Raw genomic sequence first — 18,204 nt, forward strand, 5'->3', positions numbered from 1 at the left:
AGATTATTTTTATACCAATGCAAGGTTTAGAATTTTTCCCTTTTATGAAGGTATAAAGTTCATATCGCCAAGCTGTTCCAATATGGGTTGGATTTATTGGCAGATGTAAATTCTGTACAAGCAAATTTCTTTTCGACTCTAGAACACGTTTTCCCCAACGGTTATCGGCTCCATGACAAATATGGCCAGCCCAGTGCCACTTCAGCTTGTGGTGGCTCGGTGGGCTATGTCGATGATTTTTGGAGACCGCGTCTCGGCAAACTTAGTGTAGGACGTCCTCAGGCACGGTGGAGTGATCATTTACGCAAGACGGCTGGCAGGAGCTGGATGCGATTTGCCGAAGAAAGACCACAGTGCCGTACATTTGGAGAGGTCTATGTCCAGCAGTGGACAAACATGGGTTGCTGCTGATGATGATGATGAAATTTCTTCACAATTTTTCACTTCATCTTACAATACGAATGGAGCGCTAAAACTTAAGATTTAATCTTGATATCTTTGTTTAGGATGTACATATTGAAAAAGCATTAAGAAAAAGATTGGTGTTATGTACATCTGGGGAACGAATATTAAATTTATTTAACTAAGTAAATCTTTTGTTTTTTTTATGCTATTGGTTAGCGGACGAGCATATGACCCACCTGGTGGTAAGTAGTAATCACCGCCCATATTCAATGGCGCTGTAAGAATCATAACCCATTCCTTTTATCGCTAATGCACCACCAACTTTGGGTACTAAGGTGTTATGTCCCTTGTACATGTACAAAGGCTCACTCACCCTTCAAACCGGAACACAACAATACCAAGTACTGTTGTTTGGCGGTAGAATATCTGATGAGTGGGTGGTACCTACCCAGACGGGCTTGCACAAAGCCCCACCACCAATGAATTCATTATTTTTAGCCAAGAACACTTCTTATTAACAATCGAAAACATTTAATTCAAATTGATTTCTCAAATTTCATAATCAAATTTGAGAAATCAATTTTAACTACTAAATTTCTTATCGGTCTAATTCAGTAAAATCTACATTCAGAAGAAGTCCCTGAATCCTTATAGTACTTAGTATATAGAATAAATACTTATTAAAGAATATTTGAATTTTGAAAGGTATTAAGTATTACTGTCTTTAAAATATCATACTCCATTTTACATTGATCAGAACAGTGTGTATCAAATAGAAAATTCCATAATCATTTATTCATGAAGGATAATGAACGATGAAATGACCGGACGTTTTCGAATCTTAAATGAATGAATTTATATATAGACTTTACATAAACAACCTAGATTCATTTGTGATTCGATTAAAAGTAAAGATTCTGACAAAATAAGATATCTAGTATTTATTTCTGGATTAATCTTCGTGTTATTGACCTTCATGAATTGGAACAAAGTGGAAATTTTAAACATATTTTACTTTATAAATAATTTTCTAAGTGATATTGGTAAATATGCCAAACAAAAGTGATTGAGGCAAACCAAATGCGCAGGCACATACACACATATACAATAGTGCACAAGTGTGTTTGTGTGTTATTGATCATTGTGAGATTTATAACGTTTATTATTATAATAATGAAATCAAATCAAATTAACTAAAATTCTAAAGGTGTAATAAATTTTCGGTCTATACGAAAAACAGGAAAGATACCTCCGATTTTAATATGGTGTCACTGTATTCAAACGACGCCTTAGAACTTCCCGTGTAAATTAATTATTAAAAGTGCAATAATAACACAAAACGTAAACCTTACAAAATATTTCTTACCCTTTAAAACTAGAGCACGAAAACTATGCGTGTGGTATACAAGGTGAGCTGATAGAATAACTATAAGTACCTGATACTACTTATACTAGTATTCTATAGAAGTAATTTTATCTAGAAACAATTTTTTTAGTTTTTTAGACTATTTGCTATACATAAAATCAAAATCTTCTTTATTAAGCTTTTACCATCAATTTTGAATCTTCATTTTATGAACTATAGTAAGTGAAGCTACCACCTGTTCGGAACGTAGATTCTTCTGAGAAGAACCGTCAAGGAGTCACTATATTTAAATACTTAAAATACAAATCTATGTTAGTTACATACATTTATTACCTCGAAGGCAACATCAACAGCTCCACGATTTTTGATCAAAAATAATCTCCATAAACATGACGAATTAATGCAATCACCGAATAACATAGCGTGTAGTTATTCTAAGTATATATTTACCTATCAGTGTTTTGGTCTTACTTGTATGCAAGACTGTATAAATCGAGATCTTGGTCAATTCTTGGAAATCAAATTGGACCAATAAAAATTGTTAGTAAGTTTAGCGAAATTATTAATAGTAACCTGGAAGTTGGACTTAGGCAGATCCATCCAACGACCAAATCGTAGAGGCATTGGTTTTGCCTCCGACTTGCCTGTCATGATATCGCTCTTACATCTGAATATAAAGGGAATAGAACCCCTATTTGAACACATTTGTGAACTATGATAAGTCCTATATGGGTTGGTCTTCCTTGAGTTTGGCATTATCGGTCATGACGTCATCATCATCAAAGAAATATATCGTTATTAATGAATCACGTGAAAGGAAAACATGTATGTCTCACTTATATAATAATGATCCTGTATTTAAAACCATGTATTTGTGTCATTTCGGTTTAGTATTGATGTGTAGGTCGCTTACGCATAAAGTTAAACAGCTTAAGGCAGTTTACAAACTAGCAATACTTTGTACAATAATGTTGTATTAATACAAATACTTTAACCTATGTAATGTACTTAAAATCTCTTTTTATTTATCCGGTAACTTAAACATTATATTATGTACGTAAGATATATACTTTATAGTGTATATGATTACAATAAGTAATTACACCGGCTCACTCAAACAAATGAGACTCTTTGTTGACCGAAACATTTTATATTTAATCATTTTTTTATCAGCACCAATAAATAATTATGTAAGCTGATCTGGATATGTTCCTCCGATACATAACTAATCCTATTCCTACCTTAAAACAGCAATACTCAATATTGCTTAGTTCAGTTTTAAAGAGTGATTGAGTCAGTGAAACATCAGGGACGATTGACATACTCGTATCATCTAAGTTTGTAACGCAGGTGTTATTTAAGATCTAGTTTATGATTCTTACAGTATCCATATGGTGACCACCTACCTAGGAGTCGAGATGGCCCAGTGGTTAGAACGCGTGCATCGTAACCGATGATTGCGGGTTCAACCCAGGCAAGCACCGCTGTTTCATGTGCTTAATTTGTCTTAATAATTCATCTCGTGCTCAGCGGTGAAGGAAAACATCGTGAGGAAGCCTGCATGTGACAAATTTCATAGAAATTCTGCCACACGTGCATTCCACCAACTCGCATTGGAACAGCGTGGTGGAATATGTTCTAGGCCTTTTAATAGGCCTGTAGCCCAGCAGTGGGAATTTACAGGCTGTTGTTGTTTGTTTTGTTGACCACTTACCACCATGTGGCGCATATCCCAGTCTACCTACCTCTTATAAATAACCAAAATTATAAATATAATTGTTGTGTGCGGAAAACCTTATTTAAAATAACGGTATCCGTTACGGTGTGTTACCTACATAATGAGTAAACGCAATGTAGGTGGTAACATGAACGGCGTTGCTATTGTTAGTATTTTGAAATCTTTTGTCCGTCTAACTGTCTATATGATGGAGATAAATATATGCGTTGTTGATATACATACAGTAAGGCTCAGTACAAACAGTTGTGTGTGTAAGATTTACCCTTAATTAAAAGGGTAAATACAATGTTTAAGAAAAACTGATGTCATTTCCCTGAGCTTTGATCCGAGATGGACCAGTGGTTAGAACGCATGCATCTTAACCGATGATTGCGGGTTCAATCCACCAATCCGCATGGATGGACCAGTGGTGGAATATGTTCCTAACCCTGTCCGTACAGGAGACCTTGACCCAGAAGTGGGAAATTTACAGGCTGTTATTGTATTACTAAAATTATTAATTTCGGGATATTACCATGTTTTTTATTTTTATTCGGTGGAGCTCGACACTGAACTGCTGTCTCGTGAACAGGAAATTCGTAGATAATGTCGAAATATCGAGTTAATATCGAAAATAACCATGTTAATTTAATTTCTGTTATTTTATATATCAAATAGGCATATCATTTGTCAATTTCACGATCAAGATACGAAATGAGTTCTTCGGAATATCGTTGTTTACAGATTTTTTTACGAAATTTATAACTTTATTACTATAGTATTTAATGAATTAAGGATAATATATCTTATATTAGTTGTAAGAATTTCAATAGTGTTAGGGTATTGGACAAGTAACTTTATATCGCTAGACTACCTTAACTTACGCTATTGAATTTATAGATTTGACTTTATTATTGAAGGTCAAAACATTTTTAAAGTACGTGCATCAAGTGGGCTCTACCTCATGAATCGTATTCAAGGCACGCTTGTACAAATACAGTTCATGAACTTTGTAAATGTATTACAGAGAGTAGATTTGTATTGTGAAAATTAAGGCTATCTAGAGAATAATATGATGCCAACTCTAACCTCGTAAGTCTGTGAACGACACAGCGGTTTCGTATTTTAATTTTGGTAATTTATATGCAGTGCAAATAAAATCAATCAATTTGTGACAACTATTGATCGCCCACCAGGTTATGTAGTTATATACTTACGTGTAGGTTTCGTGGAGCAGCATAATAGTATTTTTGTAATCATGTGAGGTTGACAATTCCAATTTCAAAAAAGTCGATTTTTGTCCCAGTGATTATAGAGCCATAGCTGCATGTACAATGTCGGTTATGTTCCTATTTTGAAGACAGATACTAAATTATTACGATTAAAAAAATTATTAATATTTGAAAGCGGAAAAAAGTTACTGGTAGGTTAGAGAGTGGATTTATGGCTGTACAAAAAAAAATAAACAAATGCACGATTTATACTTATTGATGTCGTCAGTTTACAATTAAATTAAATCAAACTACCTTTCATACCTTTCGAAATTCTTAAAAAACTTTTGGATAAACGGGAAGTATCGCGGGCGACTCGCTAGTATGTGTAGTAAATATTAATGAATAAAACTCAGATAGAATATAAAATTTGACAGACGAAAAACCATTCGTATTCGAATTCATCTGTTACGATTTTCCAATTTATTTACAAAATCGTTTTTCATAACCTCAGCATTAATAAAAAATTCAAAGTTCAAAAAAAATATATATATTCTTTATTCGGGTAGGCTTTTACAAGCACTATTGAATCGTCATTGCACAACTATATTAAGCTGCTACCACCGGTTCGAAAAGTTGATTCTACCGAGAAGAACCGTCGAGAAACTTAGTAGTACTTTTCAATATTTAACAATACATTCTATATTTGGTTAAGTACAATTATATATGTATGAAATATATCTTGAATGTATGTCAACAAGTATTAATTCCACGATTTTTTAGCGTCTGCATAATCTTGTATCGAATAATATGCTTTTTTTACTAATGTATTTTTTACAAATGGTTTAAATTTATGGAACGGTAAACTTAAAAATGTAAAATGTTATATACATTCGATTTGGTAATGTATGTTTTCAGGTATAACATTTAGCGATTCCATCAAAATGCAGTTATTAGGTATATTAAGAGCGTCTCGACGGGTGATTTAGACGCCTTTGTTGTCTGGTCGCTGCACCGCTCCGCATTTAAACATTTAATAAATTAAATATATCTATGTCTATATAAAAAAAATTAAAAAAGTTTATTAAATATATTCAAGTAGGTTGTATATCATTGGGTTCTTTGTTTGTATTGTACATGTTCGCGATTAATTTAATGTGTTAAGTTCATCAATTTATAGTTATATTACCATTGGTTTTTGGCAGGTATTCTTTAATATTTCTTTTTGTAACTAATATCCCACTGCAGGGCTAAGGCCTCTTCCTTTGTGGAGGCTTGGAGTATATTCCATCATGCTGCTACAATGAGTGTTGTTGGATTTACAAGTGGTAGAATTTTATTGAAATTGGACATATTTAGGGTTCCTTACGATGTTTCCTTTTATCGAGTGTACGAGAGGAATTTTAGACACAAATTAAGCACATTAAATTTCAATGATGTCTGCTGATTTGAACCCTCAATCATCGGTTCAGATGTATGCGTTCTAACGCGGCACATTAAGGCTCATTTATATGGTTATGTTGTATGATTAGTGATAATATTATCTCTATGAATATAATAAATTCGAGAGTCATTTACTTACACATATATATATTTGTTTTTGTTGCTCTTTCAAGACCAAACTGATGTGCCGAAATTGATGAAATTTTTTTTTAACGCATTACTTTTTCCCCCACATGATGTTGTATTGTGGGGGGGTATGTGGGGCTCGCACTAGAATATCCACTAAAAAACCAGCGGTACCCATTCCGTCTTTACGGGGGGCATCATGGGATCGCTTGCACATTCTACCGTGACGGAAATTGATGAAGTTTAGTATAAGCGCGTTTGAACTCAAGTAAGCCTACTTCTCATATCTAATACCTGACGACCAATCACGAAATCGCGAGCGAAACCGCAGAAGACGTGTATCATATAAATAACTAAAAATTATATACAAAAATACAAAAACTTCTTGGTGGATTCGAATCCGTTATTCTATATAGTAATCCAATTATATTGGTTATTTAATATGATATATTTTAAACTAAGCGATCTAACAGACAATGTCAAATGCCAGCATAAAAGAAAACTATATCTGTGTGTACATTCGTAAAACGTACATAATACTGATAATTTAAAAAGATATATGTGTGTGGTGTTATTACATAAATGGACGAAATATTAACGTATATAAAAGTGGGTTAGGTTAGCAAAAGCGAATGACCGATAAGGCATTTTTAAATAAATCGTGTTACCCGTTTTTGGTTCACGATAAATGCAAATATTATTATTTTGTTATCATTGTGTATACGTTTGTAAATGTAATCACATGTCGATATTTATTTATAGTCGGTGGTCATGGGCAGTTTTATATGAAGTAAGCGATATGATATACAAAATAATAAAACTATATCGCTCTTTTTTGATATGTTGATGTTGAAAATGCAAACACCGTAAAGATTATAAAAGATTTTATTCTTTTGCTAACACTTTCGAGAACATTCCAGAAGCAAGTGAAGTATGTATTTTTTTATGGTACAGGTTGGCGAGGTTATGGGCCACCTGATGGTAAGTGGTCACCATCACCCATAGACAATGACGCTGTAAGATAATTTAACTATTCCTTCCTTCCTACATCGTCAACAACCTTGGGAACTAAGATCCCTTGTGCCTGTATTTACACTGACTCACTCACCCTTCAAACCGGAACACAACATTACTGCGTACTGTTGTTTAGCGGTAGAATATCTGATGAGTGGGTGGTACCTACCCAGGCGGGCTTGCACAAAGCCCTACCAAGGAACTTTAAGACCTAATTATTAAGCATTAACAGAGTAAATTACAATAGACATTTTGTAAGACCTAATACATATATTGTTTGCCTTATGACTTGTGTTTATATAGACAACTCTAATAGTTTTAACATTGCTTACTAATAAATTTAAGCAATACAAATAAAAATCAACATTAGAATTTGTCTACTTTCAAACACGATAGTTATAAGTTTAATTTTACTTGATTGAAATTACTTTGTAATTATATGATAACAAAAATAAATTACTGGCGTTCTGGCCAATTCTTCTTGGTAGGATATACATTTCGAACGGGTAGGATTATATTTAAGAGATACGTCCAGTAGAGATGGTGGTTCTTAAAGATAGTTCCGTTGAGGAGAGATTAATTGTATTGGTCTCGTTTTAATTGGTTTTAATTACGGAATCACGCATTTTTTGTGAACAATTTCGACTCGAAAGCATTTTTTGTAATTTATATAATTCAAAATGAATACACATACAATAATAATTAGCAATTAGATAAAACGTTTTATAAAATCAATCTTTTTATGTCAAAATGATGTCATTGACACCAGACCAGTTACTAAGAAATATTTAACTTAATATCGTAATATTAACATTATAATATTAATGATATAATGAACTTTTGTAAAGCCTTATCGATTCGAATATACTTATAATCTTATATATTTATGGCTTCACCTATTTAGAATGTTTGTTTTTTGTTTATTAAATAATGCTGTCATCTTCTTTCGTATTTCAAATCATTGATGATAGAAAGAGAAATCAGTATTTAAATATGCATATTCTAAATAATATTTACAATAAATAGTAAAACAGTTTTTGTAAAGTATAATAATTGAATAATTAAATTATGAAATTTGTAATACTCTTCTGTGTACAATTTATATATTTAAGAAATTCTAAATATTATATATGAAAATAGCTACGTATAAAAAAATATATTCAAATAAATTGAGGTCTACGAGGTCACCGCCCGCTACGCTTATCGGCTACGCGCTACGTTTCGGAGGGCATTGCCCGCGTAGACCGTCTACGAAATAGATGAACTATTACAAGTTACCATGCAAGAATTTATCTTAACTTCACGTGATATACAAATGATACTTTTTAAGTAAAAGATAATGCTTGTTTTATTTGTAAATAAAAAAGACTGGTTTGAATTTTTACAGTATTCTGTATCCATTATAATGGATTGTTTAGATGTAATGTTAAAAGAAAACATAGCAGAGTTATAATAAATAATAGCTAAGATATACAAACATCACACTATTATATCAGAGAGCCACATGCCCAATGAATTCCTTACTAAGGCAAGGAAACTTTAAAACTGGGCTATTACAGACTTTTTCGATAGAGGTTTTGACAGTTACCGGCTCAATCCGGAGCACTGAATCAAGGATTTCGAGTTTTGTGGTCCAAACGAACGAGCAGTTATGTATATGACAACATAAATACAGTTTTTTTTATAATATAGTTAGGTGTACGAGCAAATGGGCCCTCTGGTGGTAAGTTGTCACCACCGTCTATATAGCACAGTAAGAATATCTATTCCCAATGTACCGACCTTGGGAACTAAGGTGTAATGTTACTTGTGCTTATATTTACACTAACTTACCCTTCAAACCAGAACCCAATAATACTGAGTACTGCAGTTTCGTGAAGAATATTTTGATGAGTAGGTGGTCCTATCTACTTACACAGACACAAACCTTAGCCCTATCCTACCACCATTCAGATCCGATCTACGATTTTAACATCGCGAGACCATATACGATCTCGTATTGTAAAAATTGGCTCGACCGCGTTTCGTGAACTTATTCTCATTAAAATAGAAATAGATAATTAAAAAAAGATAATTGGATTATGTGTTCCGGAAATTATCTTTTAAAATGTGAATATGATAATGTCTGACTAATATGTGCAATGATTGGGAAGTCACTCGCCTCCTAGTTTAGAGGTACAGGGTATTTTTGATGTATGTGTCATTGATGTATGTATCATAAATAAAAAAATAAATAAATAAGTACTACAACACCCAATATATACTCGTGTATGTAAAGGCATTGACCTTATACGTAGTTCCTCCCAATATAAATAGAACCTCAATCATAGGATACTTGTCCTTTAATTAAATAAGCTCATTCACCCTACAAATAAGAACTCGATAAATATTATTTATATTTTGAAGAGTGGCAAACAAACGAACTCGCACAAAATACTTCCGTAATAATAAATTAGACAAGAATTTTTCGTTCTTTTTTAATATAAGAATACAGATTATATTACTTGTAAGCATTACGTTTGTATTTTTTCAGTTAAACCTTCGAGGTGAACGAACTCTTGAAAAATATTTGATTCAATATTCTCCGAAAGGTACTTTCCCTTTCGGTAAGGGTTCTTGAAAATTTAACTTTAAGTCATTTCCAAAACATTTAGTATTCAATTGAGATAAAGTAAAGATTTCTATGTGTTGCATTTAAAAATATTAAAACAATGTTAGTATTACTACTAGTTCTTTAAATAAGAAACATATGTATTCAATTCATTCAATTATATATCTTCTTCTCACAAATGATAAATTACAGGTGGCGGAAAGAGAAAGTATGACTGTACAGAAACAATACCACATTTATTGGGCAAAGTTTTAGTTCAGCGCCTGATATGTCACCGGTGGTATAGAATAGCAGTACCACCGATTATAACGAGGAAATAAAAATTTATGTGCGCACGCGCTTATCCACCATAATTATAACGACGATGAGTTGGATTGAACTCAATTGATAATCGCCCATGGCCAAAATCTATTAGATATCACACCAATATGTATTTTTTTTGTATTCTTCACTTAAGAAAACTATATTGATAACCTATATACAAAGTTATGTACAAAAAACTATGTAGTAATAAAAAAATGTCGTGTATTATCAAACATCCTAATCGATCGGTCATCGACCTCGTCTGTCCTAAGGAGTAACATGTGTCCAAACGGTCAGAGACCCTCTAACGCACACTGACACGCAAAACGTTACGCAATATTTATTGTCCAATTTGAGATCGACCATGTGTGCGTGAACCGGACGGCTCTATATAATGTAATCAAATTTCGTTTTGTTTCAACGATGTTTTTTGTAATATCTAAGTGAAGAAAGTGCTAAATCAATGTACACAAAAACTTTACTTCCGATTGTTTTTGTTATATAATATTACTACATACACAACTGTCTAATCTACTTTTAAAAATGGAACTGTTAAACAAAAGTTGTGTTTTACTGTTCCATTTTTATATGCATATTATTGAAACAACAATGATACATTGTATGTTCTTTTATTATGATAAAATGTCACAAAGAGAAGTATTTTAAGCTACTGATTCTGTTCTAAGATACTCTAGTAGATATTCAATGAATCTTTATGCTAAGTCATAGATTAAAATCCACATATACTGCTGCATTTCATCCTGCATTTCGTTAAGGAAAATGTTCATACAAAACCTGAAATTCACTGGAATAATCTAAGAGATATATATTATGTACGCCAACTCGCAATTAAGAAGATTAAGTTCCTTAACAGAAGATATTTTGTTCAGCTAACATTGAAATAGTTTAGTAATATATACCTACATAAAATAATGAGCATTCCCTTTAAAAAATAAAAAATCAATTAACTTCTACGATCTCAATATATCACACAAATCTCAATATCACGTATGTATATTAACACGCATTAACATGTTTTGGTACCACATCTTATATATGTATGTCAAAACAAAACAGTATCCATTAAAATAATTAATAAAATACCTCTATAAATTTCTGATTTAAATTAAGAGAGGCTCTAATTTATATTACCTTAGCCTTGCTCAGATATTTAAAAAAAAAACATTGACAGTTGCAATCGCTTACATCGCCTTACATGAATCACAATCGCTTAACTCATCGGTGTCAATAAACTTTAAAGGTCTTTCCATTATACATCGCATTATATGCAAAGGATTCCAGTAAAATATTCGTCACCTAAATTAACCAGATGTTCAGTTTCAAAACGATGCAGATCGCGGGATAAACATATAAAATCAAAACGAACTGTTTTCGTCCACGCATCGCAAATATAACATCGCTGTAGAGCTTTGAATGTATTAGACCTTTGAAGTTTATTTATTTGTTTCGATAAATGCCGGTCTCTGATTGGTTAAAATTTTTAATACCTTTTCTTTGTTTATCTTAATTTCGATCTACTAAAAAGTCATTCTAATTTCAAATATTGATAAAAATAACGCTTAAGGGATATCATATCATAGATTGGATTATGCCAAGGTGACGGTTGTGTTCACAATGATCTAGTATCAATTTCAACAGATCACCTATTGACATTTGTTAATCAACCTTCCTTTAAAAAATATATTATTTTCTGTATGATCACGCCATATTGATTTGTGACAAAAAAGCATCTGATATATTTGGTTTAAGAACATTGATTCATTGACTGGGAATTTCCTGTTTGTGTTTATTTTTTAAATTTCGAATTCAATTTAATAATTCATCAGCTCTCCTTGTCTATCATAACGTAAATCTATTGACAAGAAATTATACGGTCATATACCATTGTATAAACGGCATAAAGAAATGAATACGATTTGTTTATCCCAATAAACATTTACAATATGTTAATAGATAAATCAAATGAAATAGAGGTTAATGTAACTGTCACAATATATACGTCACAATCAAAGTCTGGCTGTGTCTACCGGTGATCAGCTCTGCGTTAGATCAACGCCCGGCCGCCCTTGTGCGACCCAACACGCCTCTTATGTAAAGGCAATGCACGCGTTCTGTGTCCATTGTATATTTAATAAAAATCACTTTTCATTTTCATGCTTTTAGTAAGTTCTTTCGATAACAAAATCAATAGTTTTAAATCGAACACCTTACAAACGGCCTCTCAGATCAGATGAGCGACTTATTCTTAGAAATACTTTTCACATATGTTTCTTTATTGTACTTATTCCTGCATATATTACGAATGGTTTTCTTGACAAAGATGATTGTTGGTTAAGTAATATGACCGCCTAATGCAATATACATTTCAATAATTTCTTTTGGACTTGTCTAATGTTTTGACTAAATTGTTGTTCATATGTCTATGGTTGGTTATATTCTTAAAGTCAAAGGATCGGACAACGAGTCTGATTGGAGGGTGTACATGTGCTTACGTAAATACCAATGCACTACATCTAGCAATGCTCAGTAATTGTTTTATTTGGGTTTGATATGTCAGTGTAATTACAGGCCCAAGAGATATAACATTTTAAGTGCCGAGATTGATGGCTATTTCATCATATTATAAATGACAAATATTCTTTCAAAAACCAAACTTTATAGACAGCGGTGAAAACTTAAACCAGGCTTATTTGTCAGTCCATGTATAAAACAAAATAAAACTACATTTGGGTTTCTTATTGATTATGTAACTTTAATTATCATAAATACAAAAGTCCCCTATAAATGTTTCTATATAACATTATACAATTAAACGTTTATTTATTATCATATTATTCTAAGTAAATTAACCTTGCTTACAGTCGTATCGGCTGACAATGTAGACGCGCCGTAATCCGCCAGCGCGGGTTCGTCAGATCATCACTGATTTTATCCCATTACAAATGCAAATAAAAAGTAAAAGGAGCTCGCATTACGTTTTCACGTCCTGTAATTCAAACTGTATTTTAAATGTGGTACCACACGTATGGTAGCATATTTAAAAATATGAATCGACTGTTAATCAAACGAGTTTTAAGAACGAGTTATCTAGTTTTTATTGGAAACCACAAAACTCCCAACGATCGATGTATAATCGACCGATATATGAAAAGGTTTTGTTATCTATAATATAAAATAATATTATATACGTAATTAAAAAATGTAGAATAAAAGCTCTTGAAAAATATTTTTTTATCTACATTATTTTTTCAAGAGTTTTTACTCACAGTTGTTAGAGCAATTAGTTAATACTTTACTTAATACGTGTGTTTTTATTATTTATTTTACCGACTGTATAAAGAAGGTGGTTTTATTTCGGCTATGTATGTATATCTCTATGGTCATCAATAGCGCCCATTATGAGCATTATTGAATTAAATCAAATCAAAACAAACTCTATTGTATTTATTTTATTTACTGTTCATTGGTTTGCTCATGAAAGAACATCAGACAGACAGAGTTAGTTTCACATTTACATATTACATATTTACAATATTAATATAGATTAGGCTTTACATTAAGGTTCTGCTTCCGTTGAACAGTACGCTTGTTAGCTTTAAAAGGTATTATACAAATCATTTTATTAGTATAAATATAAGCTTACTTCATGTTTTATTATTTATGTGTAGATTAGTTTTGCAGATATATGTAGATACATACATATATCTGCCTTAGATAACTTTTTATGTCATTCGCAATATAAACATAAATATTATACAATATATATAATTTGTAAAGTTACAGCCTGTAAATTACCCACTGCTGGGCTAAGGCCTCTTCTTCCATTAAGGAGAGGGTTAGGAACATATTCCACCACGCTGTTCCAATGCGTGTTGATGGAATGCACATGTGGCAGAATTTCGATGAAATTAGACGCATGCAGGTTTCCTCACGATGTTTTCCTTCACCATGAATTATGAGTTAGTAGTTATGAGCACGAGATGAATTATAAACACAAATTAAGCACATATATATAGTAGTGCTTGCCTGGGTTTGAACCCGAAATCATCGATTAAGGTGCACGCGTTCTAACCACTGCCATCTCAGCTATAATACGTAGACAAAGTATATTTTCTTATAGCTATATTTCGTTCGTTTAGCGTTCTTTTTAATAATGATACCGTTAAAAGTTATATGATTCAAGTATACCGCATAATGCAATATTATTAGTAATACACTAAATATAAATAATTTACTTAAAAAAAGAACATTTTTTTACGATATGTTGTTTAAAACAAAGCTCACTCGTTCCTCGTTAATCATTTCGTGTTTGCTTTTATTTCGAGCGTGTGAAAAGTGGCTTTTGGATTGATTTAATGCGCAAAAATGCGCCATCAATTATTAAACGAAACGAACGAGGAAGAGACAAAGATTTCCGCTATCTTTACATATTGAATTTTTTTATTTCATATGTAACGTGTTCTTTATTTGATACTAAGTAGCTGTCGCCCGCTAAACTACTAAGTAGTTGGTTATCATGTGATGTGTCTGGTTTGCAAAAAACGTAGCCTAAATAAAGTAAAGTAACAGCCTGTACATTTCCCACTGCTGAGATAAGGCCTCCTCTTCCATTAAGGAGAGGGTTTAGAACGTATTCCACCACGCTGTTCCAATGCGGGTTGGTGGAATGCACATGTGGCAGAATTTCGATGAAATTAGACATAAGCAGGTTTCCTCACGATGTTTTCCTTGACCGCCGAGCACGAGATGAATTATAAACACAAATTAAGCACATATATATAGTGGTGTTTGCTTGGGTTTGAACCCTCAATCATCGGTTAAGATGCACACGTTCTAACCACTGGGCCATCTCAGCTCTACTGGGCCATCTCAGCTCTAGTTCAAGCTTACTTCAAATTTCATCAAAATCGATTCAGTGGTCTGGTAGTGGAACACCGACAGACAGAGACCCAGAGTTACTTTTATATTTATAATATTAGTATAGGTTTAAAAAAACATATTTGTATAAAAGTTGCGTAAAAATATCGTAATTTAAATGATTACCATTTTTCACAATAAGAACATAACATTATCTATCTTCATTTAGCGGTTAATGCTCTATCGAATATTTCATAGTGTAACAACCCTTAGGGCAAAAACCTTTTTATACGCGTTGTTCAATATAGTACATTAACCTGCGTATTATCTGAACGACGATTTATATTATGAGAAAAGTGTTATTTATTAAAAGAGGTTTTATATATTTTGTTGATATTACAATTGGGGCCTAGTGGATAGTTTATATAGCTAACTCTATAACTCTAGAAGACACGTGTTTAGTTCTCATGAGTTGTGAACATTCTTACCTATATAATTTCTATCCCGTATGTATCTTGATGATATCAAAATCTTGGTATTAATAAATATTTATTTGTTTGGGAAGCCAAAGTGACATAAAAAGTGTCTAATTCTACACGCAAGGGTGTATATGTTTAGACAGACCTAAAAATATTACAATGTACATTATTTAAGACAAAAAGAAAGAAAACAAACAGTCAAAAATACAACTCAGCTGATTAAGAAGGAATAAATTATAAAAACGAAATTAAAAAAAAAATACTTAAAATTATAAAGAAAACATAAAATATACATACAAAGAAAAAATATAAAATATAAATTAAATACTACAATTCATATGAAATAGGCACTCACTTAAGTAAACGTAGGTATATACATATATGTCTCTGTGTGTATGCACATATGTGTATATCTATTGATATAACTTCAAAATTTTCAAACACCATTCCTTTATTAAATTATTAAGTTATATAAATACTTTTTGATAGACAAAACAAAAAGTATCAAGAATCATCGTCGTGTTTAATAGTATTAGTCAGTTCATTGTGTGTGTTATGTATATTTATACTTATATATTATGTATCGTACAAATTACGAAACAATTATTGACAATAAAATAAAAAAAGCCTTTTATTCCATGCATAAATGTAATTACGTTATAAAATATATTTTTTTAAAGTTATATAAAAATAAAGTTTTGAATATTTAAGTAGAAAAACATATTGTAATTTTTAAATATATAATTTTGAATTCATAGGTAAGGTGTTCCTTCTTGGAAAAACTCGTGTTTGCATGGACCCCTCTCAGGTGAAGGCCTCCTCCATGGCGTTCCATTTAGTCTATTCTTTGCTGTTATTAACCAGTTTGTTCCTGCGATCTTTTTTATGTCGCCCTCCCATCTTGTTTGAATTGAATCTTGTGTTAATTATTGACAATAAGCAATATTAATTAATTTATTTATTTATGGTCCACAAAACAGATTATAACTTAAGACACATTTAATATATAAGTAAACATTATAAGCAAGCTAAGTTGTAACCCAACTATGTGAACACAGATTGTAGACGAAATATTTCACTTACAACAGCAACAACAGCAGCCTGTTAATTCCCACTGCTGGGCTAAAGGCCTCCCCTCCCTTTGAGGAGAAGGTTTGGAACATATTCCACCACGCTGTTCCAATGCGGGTTGGTGGAATGCACATGTGGCAGAATTTATATGAAATTTGTCACATGCAGCTTTCCTCACGATGTTTTCCTTCACCGCTGAGCACGAGATGAATTATAAAGACAAATTAAGCACATGAATCAGCGGTGCTTGCCTGGGTTTGAACCCGCAATCATCGGTTAAGATGCGCGCGTTCTAACCACTGGGCCATCTCGACTCTCTCTATTATATTATTATTATATTTCACTTATAAAAATCAAATAACATCAGCACTTAAGAATACATTGTATACATTACAAAAAAACGTTTACAATAAATGAAAAGAAAAAATCAGTTAAGTGAATATAAGCTGAAAAAGTAGGTACTATAGCGATCTAGCAAATTAGTTAGAAAAAAATATGCGTAGATAGTTCAAATAAAATATAATATGACATGAGTATATTGTTTAAAAATGCGAAATAGTAATGTTTAAAGAGAACAAAAACGCGAGGCAGAGCTAGTATTAGACAAAAATTTTCGACGTATCTTTTTAAAATTACTTAAATTTCATTTTAGTTTTATTAATTTTATTGTAAAGTTTTATTCTTTCATCAGGTATTCTTGGGTGGCTACCCTTGTCTTAACTTACGTCTGAATAAATCATGTTTAAAGTCATGGAAACTTAAACATTAGTTATAAATATCACGAATTATGAATATTAAATGTAATTAAGACAAAGTTCCATAGTCGTTTCTTGTTGTATTAAATACACCTAATGTTTATCAATGTTTTAATAATATAGACATTATAATATAATAACAAAAACAAGAAACATTGGTCATTTAAGTTAATAGTATTTTTTTTTATTTATTTGGACAAGGTACAAAAGATACAGCCAAAAAATATTACTATCCAGATTAATGATGCAATTGACAAGCTCTGTTTTATAGTTCTATTCTATATGTTATCTATTTAAAAAATATTATTTTGGTTTTATCATAACTAAATTACATTTTCAATTTCAAACTAACCTCATAACTCATCAATAAGTATCTAAAATCATGATTTTTCGTCACCAGTGTTCAGTAAGATATACAACCTATTTCGATAATTACCATGTGGTAATTATTATATTATGACCCTTGTGTATGCTTTTCTATTGGCTCATAGTAACTTGTAAAATCTAATGAAGGTCTTTTGAATACAAAATCTTAACGTAAAACGAACTATTTTACTATTCATTTCATCATATATATGTATATCATAAAAATAGCTGTACCAAAGTTGTACGACATAAAACGCAATGTAATACAAAATTTTGATAAACTAATAATATACATTGTTTTCATTGCAACACGCAAATACATAATGAACTCATATTGCTTAATAACTTTTCGCAAAAGCACAAAGATCTTGCGAATAACATAACGTCGGCAGATAACATTTTAATATTTCATTACGTTACACACACACGCGCAATTTATTTCTGTATTATATTATATTT

This window comes from Vanessa cardui, chromosome 25, assembly GCF_905220365.1.
Source record: "Vanessa cardui chromosome 25, ilVanCard2.1, whole genome shotgun sequence".
NCBI classification, from domain to species: Eukaryota; Metazoa; Arthropoda; class Insecta; order Lepidoptera; family Nymphalidae; genus Vanessa; species Vanessa cardui.